The sequence below is a fragment of the Erpetoichthys calabaricus genome, chromosome 2, assembly GCF_900747795.2.
Source record: "Erpetoichthys calabaricus chromosome 2, fErpCal1.3, whole genome shotgun sequence".
Lineage (NCBI taxonomy): Eukaryota > Metazoa > Chordata > Cladistia > Polypteriformes > Polypteridae > Erpetoichthys > Erpetoichthys calabaricus.
In genome coordinates this window covers 89,577,087-89,591,766 of record NC_041395.2, presented here as the reverse complement: position 1 = coordinate 89,591,766, position 14,680 = coordinate 89,577,087, and the positions used below count along the sequence as shown (strand labels likewise).

At 38.4% G+C, this 14,680-nt stretch overlaps 1 protein-coding gene across 1 annotated transcript in view; it reads left to right on the top strand.

The window, feature by feature from the left end:
• The first annotated feature begins 599 nt into the window (after positions 1-599).
• Positions 600-14,680, top strand: part of paqr6 (progestin and adipoQ receptor family member VI) — a 94,894-nt gene continuing 80,813 nt past the window's right edge. Inside the window, exon 1 of the mRNA XM_028794084.2 lies at positions 600-928. The gene's annotated coding sequence lies outside the window, so the exon portion shown is untranslated. The remainder of the gene's footprint in view (positions 929-14,680) is intronic.

Below are 14,680 nucleotides of genomic sequence, written 5' to 3'. Positions count from 1 at the left end.
CAGTGATGGCTGAATAACATCTTAGGATGGCGCCTGCTCATTTCAGGACCTAACGGTACTACTGAACGTATTGAAGCTCACTTGAAAACAAAGTCATATTCCGATGCAGTAATACTGACCTCATTTTCTATAAGCTTAGTATCATGCCTCTGGTGGAAATGAACTTGAAGGATCTTGCACGTTTATTCCTGCCAGCCTTTGTTCAGCCAGTAGACTGACCAGCCACTCTAAAATTGCTAATGTACTCTGCAGTGAGCTGGCATCCTATCAAGAATGTGACCTCGCTTTTCATTATGGATTGAATAGGTACCATATCGGGGGGGGGGGGGGGGGGGGGGGGGGGGCAAATAGCAGTAATAATTAATAATGCGTAGTCAAAAACTTTATTTGTATTTTTTCGAAGGGTATAGACGTCACGATTGCCCCTTTGAGGGTCATATTAAACGATCACTTCTGAAAATGCTGACAAGCGTTTCACACCGCGTGTTTAACGGGACAGGGTTTAACGGAGGATGTACCTACTATGTTGTTGTAAAGCGGCAAACTCCCGTGATCAGCACTGGCCGGCTGTTCAGCTGAATGTGAGACACCAGAGCGCATCGACATTTGCCGCCCGTTTTGCGGTGCTATCCGCGCCTTCAGGGCACGAGTACAGTAGCCTTTCGAATGATTTCTTTCCGTTCTCTTCAATGGTGTTCTTAAAAAAAATCTCCTGATCCACTGCAAACAAAACTTCCTTTCTAGACGGCGCCCAATGGCTGAAAAGAAACTGCACGGAGGCGGGCTCGATGCTAGCCTCTCTGCCGAGGAATGCGGGGCGGCGGCGGCGGTGGCGGAGAGCGGTGCATCGCGGACTGGAGAGCTGGGGCGATTAGGAGACGGCGGCTGCAGCGGCTCCCCCGCTGACATGACAGCGTGCGCCTCACAGGTGGGTCGACTCTTCGTGGGTGTGCGGACAAACCGAAAAACAACAAGTTTCCGAAAGACTGGCTTCGCGGCGATGGCAGACTCATGAGCCTTGTTGTTGTTGTTGTTGTTGTTGGAAGTGAACTTGTTGCTGCTTTTCGTTCATCCTGTAGTCGATTTGTAGAATATTTCAAGAGGGGTTTCTCGTATGGTTTCACAGTATTCGCGAGTGGTGTAGTGTTTAACGGTTTTATTTTGTTTTTCACCCAAGTTTTGAAGTTTATATTTTTTGTAACAGTATTTTCTCCTGTTCGTAGCTTTAGACATTTTTTCTACGCGTAGTGTATTGTGGCACATGTGCTTACACTGACTTCACATGATCGTGTCATACTTAAATACACCTGTCTTCTGTCAAACGGATGGCGAACGTCAAGCCAACTTTATCTCGGTTATTTGAGCGCTCCTCGACTTGTATCATCATAGAGGATCATTTTACATGGATATTTACTTTATATATTAACGTGCAGTTCTAACTATTAGACAAAAAAACCTTATCAAAGTTTTAATTTGTTCGGATAGCTGGCAGGCCCCTGTGGCGGTTGTTAGGCTTTCAACCCAGTTTTATAATCGGAAGCAGAATTGTTGCACGCTGGTTTTTCTTTTCTTACAATTTAATAATACATACTGTATAATTAAATTACTGCTCTGTCAGTTATCTTATGAAAGTCGAGTGCGGGATTAACAGCTGCAAACTTTTCTTAAAAACATGCATGTTCGATCCTGCAGATTTTAATGTTTATCTAGTTTTACTTGCTTGTCACCATTTTCATCTTTCGGCTATTTGTGTTTTCCACGTTTCACTGCCAAATACAAATGAAAAGAAAATAACCAATAGTGGAGATGCAGACTTGGGGGTACACTTACAATCGAACGGCTGCATCAATAAGTTTTCAGAAAAAAATTAAGAATAAAAAAGCTAAGACAGAGAGAGGTACTATTCCCGAAAAAATATTCCTAATCAAATTGCGTTTCACTGATAGTAATAATTGTGTTGGAATGACCAGTTTGTTTAAATGAAAGCCTTCAACAAAGTTGAAGATGCCATCTGATCTATAAACTGTGTTTATTTAAGCAAAGCCATTCGTTTTTATATATTTTATAAGCTACTTTTTTAAAAAAATACCCAGGAATGTTTTTGACTTCTGCTTTCTGCAAATATTTATTTTTAATCTTTTTGCTTATTAGGGGTAAAAACGATTAATGTTAATTGGGTTGCAGGCTGTTCAGCAGAAAGGTTTGGTAAGCAAAAGTAAACCCCAAAGCAAATATAAATTCTTCATTTTGTATGATTTAGTATATAATATTTAGTTTACTATCCTGTTGCCTTTCAAAAAACACTGAGGTGACAGACACTGAAGCAGATCATCAGCATTTACTCTTGTCTTGTTTGATCCAATGAGTTCATTTAAACTGTTCACAGTTATCCATCCATCCATTATCCAACCCACTCTATCCTAACTACAGGGTCACGGGGGTCTACTGGAGCCAATCCCAGCCAGCACAGGGTGCAAAGCAGGAAACAAACTCCAGACAGGGCACCAGCCCACCCCAGGGCACACACACGCACACACACACACACACACTAGGGACAATTTAGGAATGCCAATGCACCTAACCTGCATGTCTTTGGACTGTGAGAGGAAACCAAAGCACCAGGAGGAAACCCACACAGACACGGGGAGAACATGCAGACTCCACGCAGGGAGGACCCGGGAAGCAAACCCAGGTCTCCTTACTGTGAGGCAGCAGCGCTACCCACTGCGCCACCGTGCTGCCCTCACAGTTATCTATGCTTAATTAAACTTGCTGTCCTGAACACAGCTTACTGGCAACTGAGAAGATGAATAATACATAGCTACATGTTTTTTTGTTACCAGTTTAACTTTTTACCTGCCATCAGTAGATTTTTTTTTTTGTTTAACTTTAGTTGACATAATATGCCAAATTTCTGTATGAGATTTCAGATAGCTATAATATAAATTAAACATGTGATGCTGTTTTTTCACATGATTAAGTAGTAATGGAGTTGATTTGATTTCACTGAAAGGGCAGTGATGAGTATGAACAAAAGGGAAACCAGTAACAGAATGTTGCATTCTGTGTTGTAGAAGTCGTGTGTGTGTATATATACATTTGTGAAATAAATGACTGGACACACAACAAAGGTTTGGGGCAGCCACCCGTATAGTTTCCCTGGCTGCAAAAGGCTTTGAGTTGAATACAATGTGTACAGGTTCGAGTCGAAAGTAGAACTGTTTAAATATGAAGGATGAGGGGTTTTTATAGTCGGTTCCCAGGAAGTGATGTCCTCGGGGTTGGGGCAGGTAGGATTTCTAGTATTTGGTCTGCTGAGAGAAAAGAGAGGTTTAGTGCAACCCTCCACCCCCCGGCCTGTGTGTGACAATATATATATATATATATATATATATATATATATATACACATATACACACACACACACACACACAATGAATTCAGAAAGTTTTCATACCCCTTAAAATTTTTCTATGCTGAAGCTTTGTGCTAAAATTACTTACATTTATTTTTTCACCCCATATCAAGAAACAATCAATGATCTAGAATGACTGATCCAAAACAGGATTTTAAATTTTTTTGCAAATTTATAAAAAAAAAAAAAAAACCTGAAATATCAAATTGACACCAGTATTCAGGCCTATTACTCAATTACTTAGTTGATGCACTTCTGGCAGCGGATTCCAGCCAAGCTCTGTCAAGTTGGGTGGAGACCATCAGTGGACATGTATTTTCAGGTCTCTCCAGAGGTGTTCCATTATGGTCAAATCTGGGCTCTGTCTGGGCAGCGCAAAGACTTTCCGAGGGTTGTCCTTAAAGCCACTCTTGTGTTGTCTTTGCTTTGTGCTTTGGGTTATTGTCCTGTTGGAAGGTAAATATTTAGCCTAGTCTGACGTCTAGAGTGCTATGGAGCAGGTGTTTGTTGAGGATATCTTTGTATTCTTTCAGTTCTGACTAATCTTACAGTCTCGCTACTGAAAAAAAAATCCCACAGCATGATACTTCCACCACCAAGCTTCACCATTGGAATGGTACTGTAAAGAGGATGAGATTGGAAAGGTATGTCTGGTTTCCTCTACACATGACATTAATCTGTGTGTCATCAGATGAGTCAATCTTGTTTCTCACTGACCTTTCTTCAAAGTCCATCTGGGCTTGTGTGTTTTACTGAGGAAAGGCTTGGCTTCTGTCTGGCCACTCTGTCATAAAGCCCAGATTGGCGGACTGTTACAGTGATGGTTGTCCTTCTGGGAGTTTCTCCCATCTACCACAGGTTTGCTGAATTTCAGCCAGGGTGACCATTGGATTCATGGTCACATCTCTTACTAAGGCCTTTCTCATACGGTTGCTCAGTTTTGCCTAGTGGCCAGCTCTAGGAAGAGTCATGACTGTTTCAGACGTCCTCCATTTAAGAATTATGAAGACAGTGAGCCTTTTGGGAACCATTAGTGCTGCAGACATTTTTTGTAGCTATCTCTTGCTCTGTGCTCGCATACAATAGTGTCTGTAAGCTCTGCAGGTTTTGACCTCATGGTTTGGGTTTTGCTCTGCTGCACATTGTCAGCTGTTTGACCACATGTAGGCAGGTGTCTGCCATTATTAATCCTGTCCGATCAATTGAATTGACCACAAATGGACTCCAACCAAAGTGTAGAAACATCTTAATGATGATCAATAGAATGGGTTGCACCATTTTTCCAATTTTATTTTAAAATTTTTTGCAAATTTTTAAAATGTTTTTACGTTTTTTTTTTTAGTTTGGGATTTTGAGTGGAAAAGATTAATTTAAATGATTTTATCATTAGGTTACTTGCTGGTCTTTACTCTCAGACAGTAAGCACCACACATAATGTAAGATGTCCTTTGGGAATGGATTAGTTGTAGTTATTCAGATAATAATTTATATTCATCAAGAGCAAACTAGGTTAGTAGTTTTGGGCCTTCTCAAGATTGTCTAAATAATGAGCCAAGTTAACTTTTCATGTAGCTAAGTCAATATACACCACAGGCTTAGGCAGAGCTTTTTCACAGAAAGGAATAAACATAAAAACATACTTGATCTGAAACTTTTTTTTTTTTTTTTTTTAAGATATAAAGGTAATGAAATGGATTTGAAGTGCATTCTTTACCAATTTCTCCGACTGCAAAATATTTGTATTGCATATTATTTGCTATTAAAGTGCATTTGGCTAGAAAAAACATTTACTATATATATATTAATTATTATGCACTCTGTGTTTTTTATTTCTTACACTGTTAGTGTTTCTACGGTACATCCGGAAAGTATTCACAGCGCATCACTTTTTCCACATTTTGTTATGTTTCAGCCTTATTCCAAAATGGATTAAATTCATTTTTTTCCTCAGAATTCTACACACAACACCCCATAATGACAACGTGAAAAAAGTTTACTTGAGATTTTTGCAAATTTATTAAAAATAAAAAAACTGAGAAATCACATGTACATAAGTATTCACAGCCTTTGCCAAGAAGCTCAAAATTGAGCTCAGGTGCATCCTGTTTCCCCTGATCATCCTTGAGATGTTTCTGCAGCTTAATTGGAGTCCACCTGTGGTAAATTCAGTTGATTGGACATGATTTGGAAAGGCACACACCTGTCTATATAAGGTCCCACAGTTGACAGTTCATGTCAGAGCACAAACCAAGCATGAAGTCAAAGGAATTGTCTGTAGACCTCCGAGACAGGATTGTCTCGAGGCACAAATCTGGGGAAGGTTACAGAAAAATTTCTGCTGCTTTGAAGGTCCCAATGAGCACAGTGGCCTCCATCATCCGTAAGTGGAAGAAGTTCGAAAACCACCAGGACTCTTCCTAGAGCTGGCCGGTCATCTAAACTGAGCGATCGGGGGAGAAGGGCCTTAGTCAGGGAGGTGACCAGGAACCCGATGGTCACTCTGTCAGAGCTCCAGAGGTCCTCTGTGGAGAGAGAAGAACCTTCCAGAAGGACAACCATCTCTGCAGCAATCCACCAATCAGGCCTGTATGGTAGAGTGGCCAGACAGAAGCAACTCCTTAGTAAAAGGCACATGGCAGCCCGCCTGGAGTTTGCCAAAAGGCACCTGAAGGACTCTCAGACCATGAGAAAGAAAATTCTCTGGTCTAATGAGACAAAGATCAAACTCTTTGGTGTGAATGCCAGGCGTCACGTTTGGAGGAAACCTGGCACCATCCCTACAGTGAAGCATGGTGGTGGCAGCATCATGAGACTAGTCAGGATAAAGGGAAAGATGACTGCAGCAATGTACAGAGACATCCTCGATGAAAACCTGCTCCAGAGCGCTCTTGACCTCAGACTGGGGCGACGGTTCATCCTTCAGCAGGACAACGACCCTAAGCACACAGCCAAGATATCAAAGGAGTGGCTTCAGGACAACTCTGTGAATGTCCTTGAGTGGCCCAGCCAGAGCCCAGACTTGAATCCGATTGAACATCTCTGGAGAGATCTTAAAATGGCTGTGCACCGACGCTTCCCATCCAGCCTGATGGAGCTTGAGAGGTGCTGCAAAGAGGAATGAGCGAAACTGGCCAAGGATAGGTGTGCCAAGCTTGTGGCATCATATTCAACAAGACTTGAGGCTGGAATTGCTGCCAAAGGTGAATCGACAAAGTATTGAGCAAAGGCTGTGAATACTTATGTACATGGGATTTCTCAGTTTTTTTTATTTTTAATAAATTTGCAAAAACCTCAAGTAAACTTTTTTCACATAATTATGGGGTGTTGTGTGCAGAATTCTGAGGAAAAAACTGAATTTAATCCATTTTGGAATAAGGCTGTAACATAACAAAATGTGGAAAAAGTGATGCGCTGTGAATACTTTCTGGATGCAGTGTACCTGATCTTCAGTAAATAATAACTTCATGCAACTTCAAAATAATACTCTGAGCTTTAACTTTATGTATTTGATACATAAAAATGCAGAATACATTAAATGTTAAGAGTAATGGGAGTGTAGAACAATAATATTTATGACATTTGTTATTAGGCAGATGCAGATCATATATATTATACTCTAGTGGCAAGCACACTTTTATATTGTATATTTGTACATAATGAAAAGGCACTAAATTTACATTGGCTAAATTAAAACTGTAAAGTATTTGTTACACCTTCAGATGGGTACTGTTTGTTGATCCGTTGCTATTTTAGTCATCTTCTTCCTGTAGCCTGTTATAAATGGAAAAATATGTTGGACATTGGCATATGGTGTTTGGGTGCTTTTTAACGCCACAGAGGGAGAAGCAGTCATTAGGGAGTAAGTATCAAGATAATTAGGCACCCTACAGTGTTTGGGATAACAGGTTAACATAAAAGAAAAGGAAAAACATTAATGCATCGATAAAAGCTACACATCCACACCCAGAAACAGGAGCACCTGCAGTTCTCAGAACAAATATTCACTTGTTCTGGTAACAATGATATACAGTAGATAGATGACTTGTGCATGCCAATTTGCTGTATGTAGCCCATGCAGCTGACATAAATTGCTTTCATTGTCAGTGTCGTATTTAGCAAGTAACAACAAAGAATCTGTAGTATTTTTTTTTTTTTGCAATTAATTTTATTTCAGGAAAGGTACAAACAAGGAGAAGAATAGTTGTGCTTATACAGCAAACAGGAAAATACAGGTTTTGTAGGTGTTTTTTTTTACTTTTATCACTAAACAGTTTCGGTTTTGTTTTCACCTTCTTTGTATAGATTGCAATAAAGGTGGAATACGTTCTAACAGGATATCTGTAGGTTTCTTTTTTTTTTGGCATGGGTGTGTAGACTTTATATCCACTGTAAGTGAAAATTAGATTTTTTTCTAATTTGTCATAATACAGAATGGCAGTTATAACAGTTACAGGGTTATAAAAGGTGGTTTGGCATTCTTCCAGTTAAGTAAGATAAGTCTGCATGCTAGAGATGTGGTAAGTTTTTAAAGATTTTTGTCCAAAATAATGTCCATTTGATACACTCCCAAAACATTTCATCTGTTGATGCTGGAGTTAGATTGTGGTGCGTGCAAGTTGAATCTTGTCCCCACTACATTTTGGACAATTTTAAGCAAGAAAGTCTTTAATTGATCACAACTTATAAGTTGAACTATTGAGTGCTTGGTGCATGTAGAGCTAGAGTGTGTTGCTATTTAAGGATGACTTCCATTCCTTTTCTGAGATGTTAATTGAAAGCTAATTTTCCTTACTATACCCTAAGATCATTGAAGTGAATATTTCTTAGAGATATTTTTACATATTGCTGAGGTGCTGTCTGAGCCTTCAAGACTGATCAGAATTGCCTCTGGAGTAGAAATAGGTGGAAGTTTTGGAAAACTGGATTGGTTACATTTAACAAAATGTTAAATTTGAAAATAGTGAAAAAGGAATGTTGCTGGAAAGTTAATTTGACATGTAATTCTTTGTATGATGCAAATACATTTCCTGTATAAAGTTCTGTAAGTGTCATAATCTCGATTAATTCCAAAGATGAAACAATCTTGCCTTGAGAAGGTTGAAAAAAGGTGATTATTGTGTAGAGGAGAAACAGATTAAAGCTTCTCTGCCTTAAAGAGTGTCATGTTATATTCTGAGTGATTGATGGACGACTGGATTATTGATATATTGACGAATATTAGTTTTTATTGGAACACAAAACAGGGCATATAGTGAAGTACAGCAAGATTTAATTTCCATTACTGTCTAGGCTGGTGTAAAGTCATTAAATTCCAGGTTTTTATAGGGTGTATGTTTGCTGCCCAGTAATAAAACTGAAAATTGGGTAGTGCCATGCCACCTTATGCTTTAGGTCTTTGTAGAGTCACCTTTTGAATGTGTAGAAGTTTTAAACTCCAGATAAGTGAAGTTATAATTGAGTCTAGTTTAGTAAAAAACAATTTGTTGATGTTGTCACAAAAATGAGACATACACAGATAAAGGTTTGGGGCAGCCACCCGTATAATTTGGTATCCTGGCTGCAAAGTCGTTTTTATCAATAAAGAGCACTGACTGGAGTCCAAAACAAGACTGACAAATAGGGAAAATGTGTAGACTTTTAAAGGGGAAGACAGGAAGTGAGGTCATAGGGATCTGGCTCATGTTCTTCAGTCATTGGTTCGAGCCCGGAGGTAACATCACAGGAGCCGGAGCCGGTAAGGTCTTCTTCCATTGGCTCGGTCCCGGAAGTGACATCAAGAGAGCCAGGTGAAATCTCCCAGAACTGGTCTACAGGTAAGGGAAAAAAAGAGTCAGTGCACTCTGCCACATCCCGGCATACCTCAGAACTGCCTTCACTCAAGCCCTTTAGCTGCCTCCCATGCGCATATGTGTGACAATGTATATAAGGATACTCTGAAATAGAAGCTTAGGAATGATGCTCATCTTGGCAGAATTGATTCTCCTTGTTTTCCATGCGGTTACCAAAATTCCTATAAAAAGGTCTTTATATTTACTTGCGATGTTTGTCCTTAGAAATTTAAAATGTTTTCATAAATTGAACATGTAGATGTCCAGTTTAGTATGACGTTCTGGGGAGTTCAGTGAAAAAAAGCACACTTTTGTTAAATTAAATTTGATTCCTGATGTCTGTTGACACTCTGTTAATGCTTTAAAGACTAATGGTAAAGGTGTTTGTGGGTCTGATATGTAAAGTATCATACCATCTGCATGTAGTGAGATTTTCTGTTCGAGTCCTTCTCTGATAACCCCCTTATCTCTGATGTATTTCAAAAATGAATGGCGAGTGGATCAATAGCTATTTAAAAAAGCAATGGTGATAAAGGGCACCTTTGTTGAGTACCTGGTTCTAGCTTGAGGTAGTCTTGAGTTTCAGTTGTCTGAACTCGTGTAAAGATATATGGAGATATATTTGAGCCAAGCCTGAATTTGAGCATTGTAGTGAATAGATAGTCCCATTCAACTCTGTCAAAGGCTTTTGCTGCGTCCAAAAATAATAATAATATCTCTGATGTGGTAGATTTTGTGGATGGGTATATTACATTAAACAGACACTTCCATTTTGAAGCTAAATGTCTGCTTTTAATGAATCCAGTGTGGACTTGTGATATTATAGAAGGTAGCACTTTTCCCCTCCTTCTAGTTAAAACCGTAGAGATGTTAAGATACATTAGTTTGAAGTGAAATTGGTCTGAATGATACACATTGTAGTAAATACAGTACTTGTTTTTCTAGAAAAATGGACATTAATACTTGGTGAAATGTTTGAGGAAGAATCTTGTTGTCTGCAGCTTCCATTCCATAGTGGAACTAGCTTAGTTGAAATTTTTTATACATTGCACTGGGAAGCCATCAGGGCCTTCTTCTTTCTCACTTTGGAGTTAGTTTATAACATCTAGTATTTTTGAGAGTGTCAAAGGTTTGTCAGGTTCTTCTGTACTAAAGATATCAAGCTGTGATATTTGTATTGTATTTGTGATATTTGTATTGCAAAATACACCTTCTGTTGTGTCTCATCTTCTTTAAAGGACAAAAGACTCTAACAGAGTAGTGTGAAGCGTTTTAAGGTGGGACGGATCTACGAGTTGTTTCATAGGCTCTGGTAATTCTAGTGTTAAACTGAGTGGAATATAAGGACTTATGTTACTTGTTAAATGTGTAAGTTATGTTTTATAGTCCGTGATTTTATGGCCAGTTGCTTTAGTGAATTTTGTTACTGTGTTGCGAACTTAATGCTTGTGGATTTGTTGAGCTAAAATCTTATTAGCCCACTCTCTATGTTCATAATAATGATGTTGCAATTTAAAGATGACATGTTCAGTTTCTTTTGTTGTCTAGAGATTCAATTCTGATTGTAGAGCTTGTCTTTTCCTGTAAAGTGTCTAATTTTGAGATGAGGCATATTCATAATCTATTCTGGAAATCTCACTGATTAACTCTAATGCCTTCATAGTCAATTTATTTTTTGAGAGAGATATAAAATTATCTATCCTCTTAAAAACAGCTCCAAAGTTTCCCAAAGTATTTCTGTGAAAACATCTGAGGATTCAATAGAAAATTGATTTGTTTGGGGATGAACTCTGTAAAGCGAATTATGCAAAGTCCACATCTGTTGGACAGTTGATTAAGATGCCACTTATGACATCAGTGTGTTAGAGCATTTTGAAAAACTTTAGTGCTTAAACATAGACTATGTAGTTACCTAACAGATATCCCCATACATTTAAGTGTAGATTTCTGAGGCCATTCACCAGGAATCTTTCAAAACTAAATACGTTAGTGCAAAATTTGGAAGATTAATAATTTTTTTTCAGAGTAGAGAAGTTAAGTATTTAGGAATATTGTTAAAAACAAGATGATTAAGTAATTTTTTCATTTTGTTTTGTTATTATGCAATATACATCATCCTAAACTCATAGAAGGCAACTCTTCATTACACCGTCTCTAAACTCTTCTGCTAACTACATGGACATACAACCAGTTGCATTCCAGCATGAGGAGCTCTTACAGTTTATGTTGTAGAATGGCAAGTGTTTGAAGGTGTTGTATGGAAATTTGTGCATTTTATTTTAATTGTGCTAGTGTGTATTCAATAACATCCACAGCCAATGGACAGACTTAGAATTTGCTAGTACCTTTTTATTTATTAGCCCCTTAAAAAAAAAAAAAACCCTCAAATGAAGTGAAAGTGCATTTCCCCACAACCACACAATTTTTCAAGATTTAAGATTAAAGCTACATTACAAATGTCCAGGTTTTAGAGCCCATACCCCCCTCCCCCAACCCATGATCATTTAACAGGGAAATTCAGTGAGTTATTAAAGAATAATTTTTTTTTAACAGTACATTTTGTTTAACAGGATCTACAATATATTATATAGAACAAGCAAGTATTCTTGTTCCTTAAACCGTACATTAGAACAGTCAACGGGCACCTTACTTACAATAGTTTCATTGTTGTATAGCATTCCACAGCAATCTACACTGAAAGATCACACAATGCAGTCATGTACAGTAAAATCTCAATCTTTTGAATTTGATTATAAACCTGACAGTTTTCTGGATGTAATAAATAATTAGTGGAATAAAAGCTGAAGAGCTCCATGTCTTGTTATACAGTACTAAAAAGTGCATGCCATAAAAATCTGGAACAGTGCCAATTGGGACTTCTGCCAGTATCTGCACTTTAAACAGTAGATTCATTCCAGGCCTTCTCTGAAATTCAATGCAGACATTTCGCATAATCATTCATCTATGTCTTTAGAGAGAAATAAAAGATTTTGATTAATCACTTTATTGATAAGCTAGTTTATATCTAATGCCATGGTACAATTGGTGTGTCTGTGACAGTAGTGGGAAAGGATTTAGGTCCAAGCGCCCTGCTAAATGTTAAGCAGTAGGTAGGATGGCAACATTTAATATTGTATATGTATGTTCCACTGCATTTGATATTGTCTGTGTATATCTTTTAAGTCCGGGAATATTTATATGCTTGTTTTAATACCGTTCATAATCTGTATATAATACATAATGCAAAGCTGACTGACTCATTCATCAATTCATTCATTCACTCATAAGCAAAAACACTATTTCTTGTTTAATTAAAAAGCTAAAATTTGGCAGGATTGTACATCCAGGCCTGCAGGTGCCTGCTAAGAAATGACATTTCGATATATCAATATTTAGGGGTAAAAAAAAAACCCTAAAATAGAAAAACTAAGTACCCCAAAATCTGAAAAATGCTTTGATAGCTTTAATTGGAATTTGGTGACATTATAGATAAAATAGCCAATGTGTTTTTTTTTTTGTTTTTTTTTTTTGTTTTGTTTTTTTAAATTTGTTGACATTAATATTATATTAATTTGCATGCTGTGCTCGGTACTGACAAGGGGGGCTTTATGCAAATAAATGACAGAGCAAAGGTGACTGGCAGCAACAGTAGCCTATAGGGTAGACAGACAGCTGAAGAAGAGGAGGCATCCTGGACAGGGTAAAACATACTAATTCATGTTTGCTATGTCCAGTGAGGTGTGAAATCAAAAAGAGAAAGTTCGACGAAGCTCAAGGAAGACTTGAAGCACAATGATTAGCAAATGCCATAAAGCTCTAGCATGGATGCCAGATGCTGTGGTTGTGAGCATTGGTATTGCTTCACTGGAAGCAAAAGGGCAGGGGGAGAGAAGTAGAGTTTCAAGTAGTGTCATCAGATCCAAGATAAATAGGACAGATGGAGGAAGTTTAAACTTAATGGGTCCCTAACAAGCTACTCCATTGTAATGTGCATTTCCAGCTATGGACTTTATAAATGACTTTGGAGGCCAAAGTGGCTGTCCCCTTTCATTTACATGTGCGTATGCTTAAGTACTGTACTCTGACTCGATTAAGTGAGGCAACAGGCTCTATTTTAACTCCAACCTGGGAACTGCTGCCAGTGTCACATCTAGGTTATCCAGATGACTTCCAGGTCGTGTAGAAACCAGGACGGTCCTCCACTGGCAGCTTCCTCTGGCGGTATCCAAAGACCAGGGGCCTCATGTATAAACAGTACGTACGCACAAAAATGTTGCGTAAGAACATTTCCACATTCAAATCGCGATGTATAAAACCTAAACTTGACATAAAGCCATGCACATTTCCACAGTAGCTCATACCCTGGTATACGCAAGTTCTGCGCTCAGTTTTGCAGACTGGCAGCACCCATCGTCAAAGCAGTGCTACTGTTCCTGTGTGGTTACCCTTTCTTTTTTAGATCCACATCCCTGACTCGGCTTTATAAATACACTGAAATTAACCGCATATTGTTTGTTAGTTTAATGCATCTGATTGTAATTAACCAGTAACAATATAATGGTCCACAGAATGGTCAAACTGTTCTAAATACAATAGCAGCTTTAGTGTTTTTACTCTCACTGCACCTTATTCTTCTTCTTCTTCTTCTTTCAGCTGCTCCCGTTAGGGGTTGCCACAGCGGATCATCTTTTTCCATATTACTCTCACTGCACCACTCGGAGTATTTATATCACTGTATTTGAGTGAGGAATCACAGCTGTACAGCAGCTGATCAGAAAGAGAATTATCGGTATACAGCATCTAGTACATGCTGCCTCAGCCATGCTGTCTATTGAACTGCTCTCATACGGCAAATGCTTCAGAGCCTTTCGTGTATAGACCTCGCGGTTCAGAAACACTTTCATCCCAAGAACTATAAACGCACTCAATCAGTCCATCAAGTGCTCCTTGTAGAACTGTTTGTACCTATAAGTACAATTACCTCACTGTAAACTTGTGATACAGTTATAATATTGCACAACCTGAGTCACTTTATAAAGCGCGTATTTACATATGATAACGATATCATTTTTAAGATGAAATGCAGCAAAATATGTTCATTTTATTATACAGATAAAACTTTAACTTCATTTAAATAATCTATATTGTTAATAATTAAACATGTGAGGACACGGTGCTGCAGCGCTAGCAAGGCGCTGGCGCTCCATTCATGGATTGTTCCTGCCTCGCACTGTATTCTTGCTGGTGCTGGAAGGATAGATGGATAGAATAATTAAACACTTATTACGAAGATATTTCAATGTTCCTTAAAAGTTTTGAAGAATCGCCGTTCTAAGCTTGGCAGTTGGGTATTTGGAGAAAGAAAAGTAAGGACAGGAATTGGGGGTTAGTACATTTGAAAGAGACAGTACTGCTACAATAAAGTATTTCATGGAAG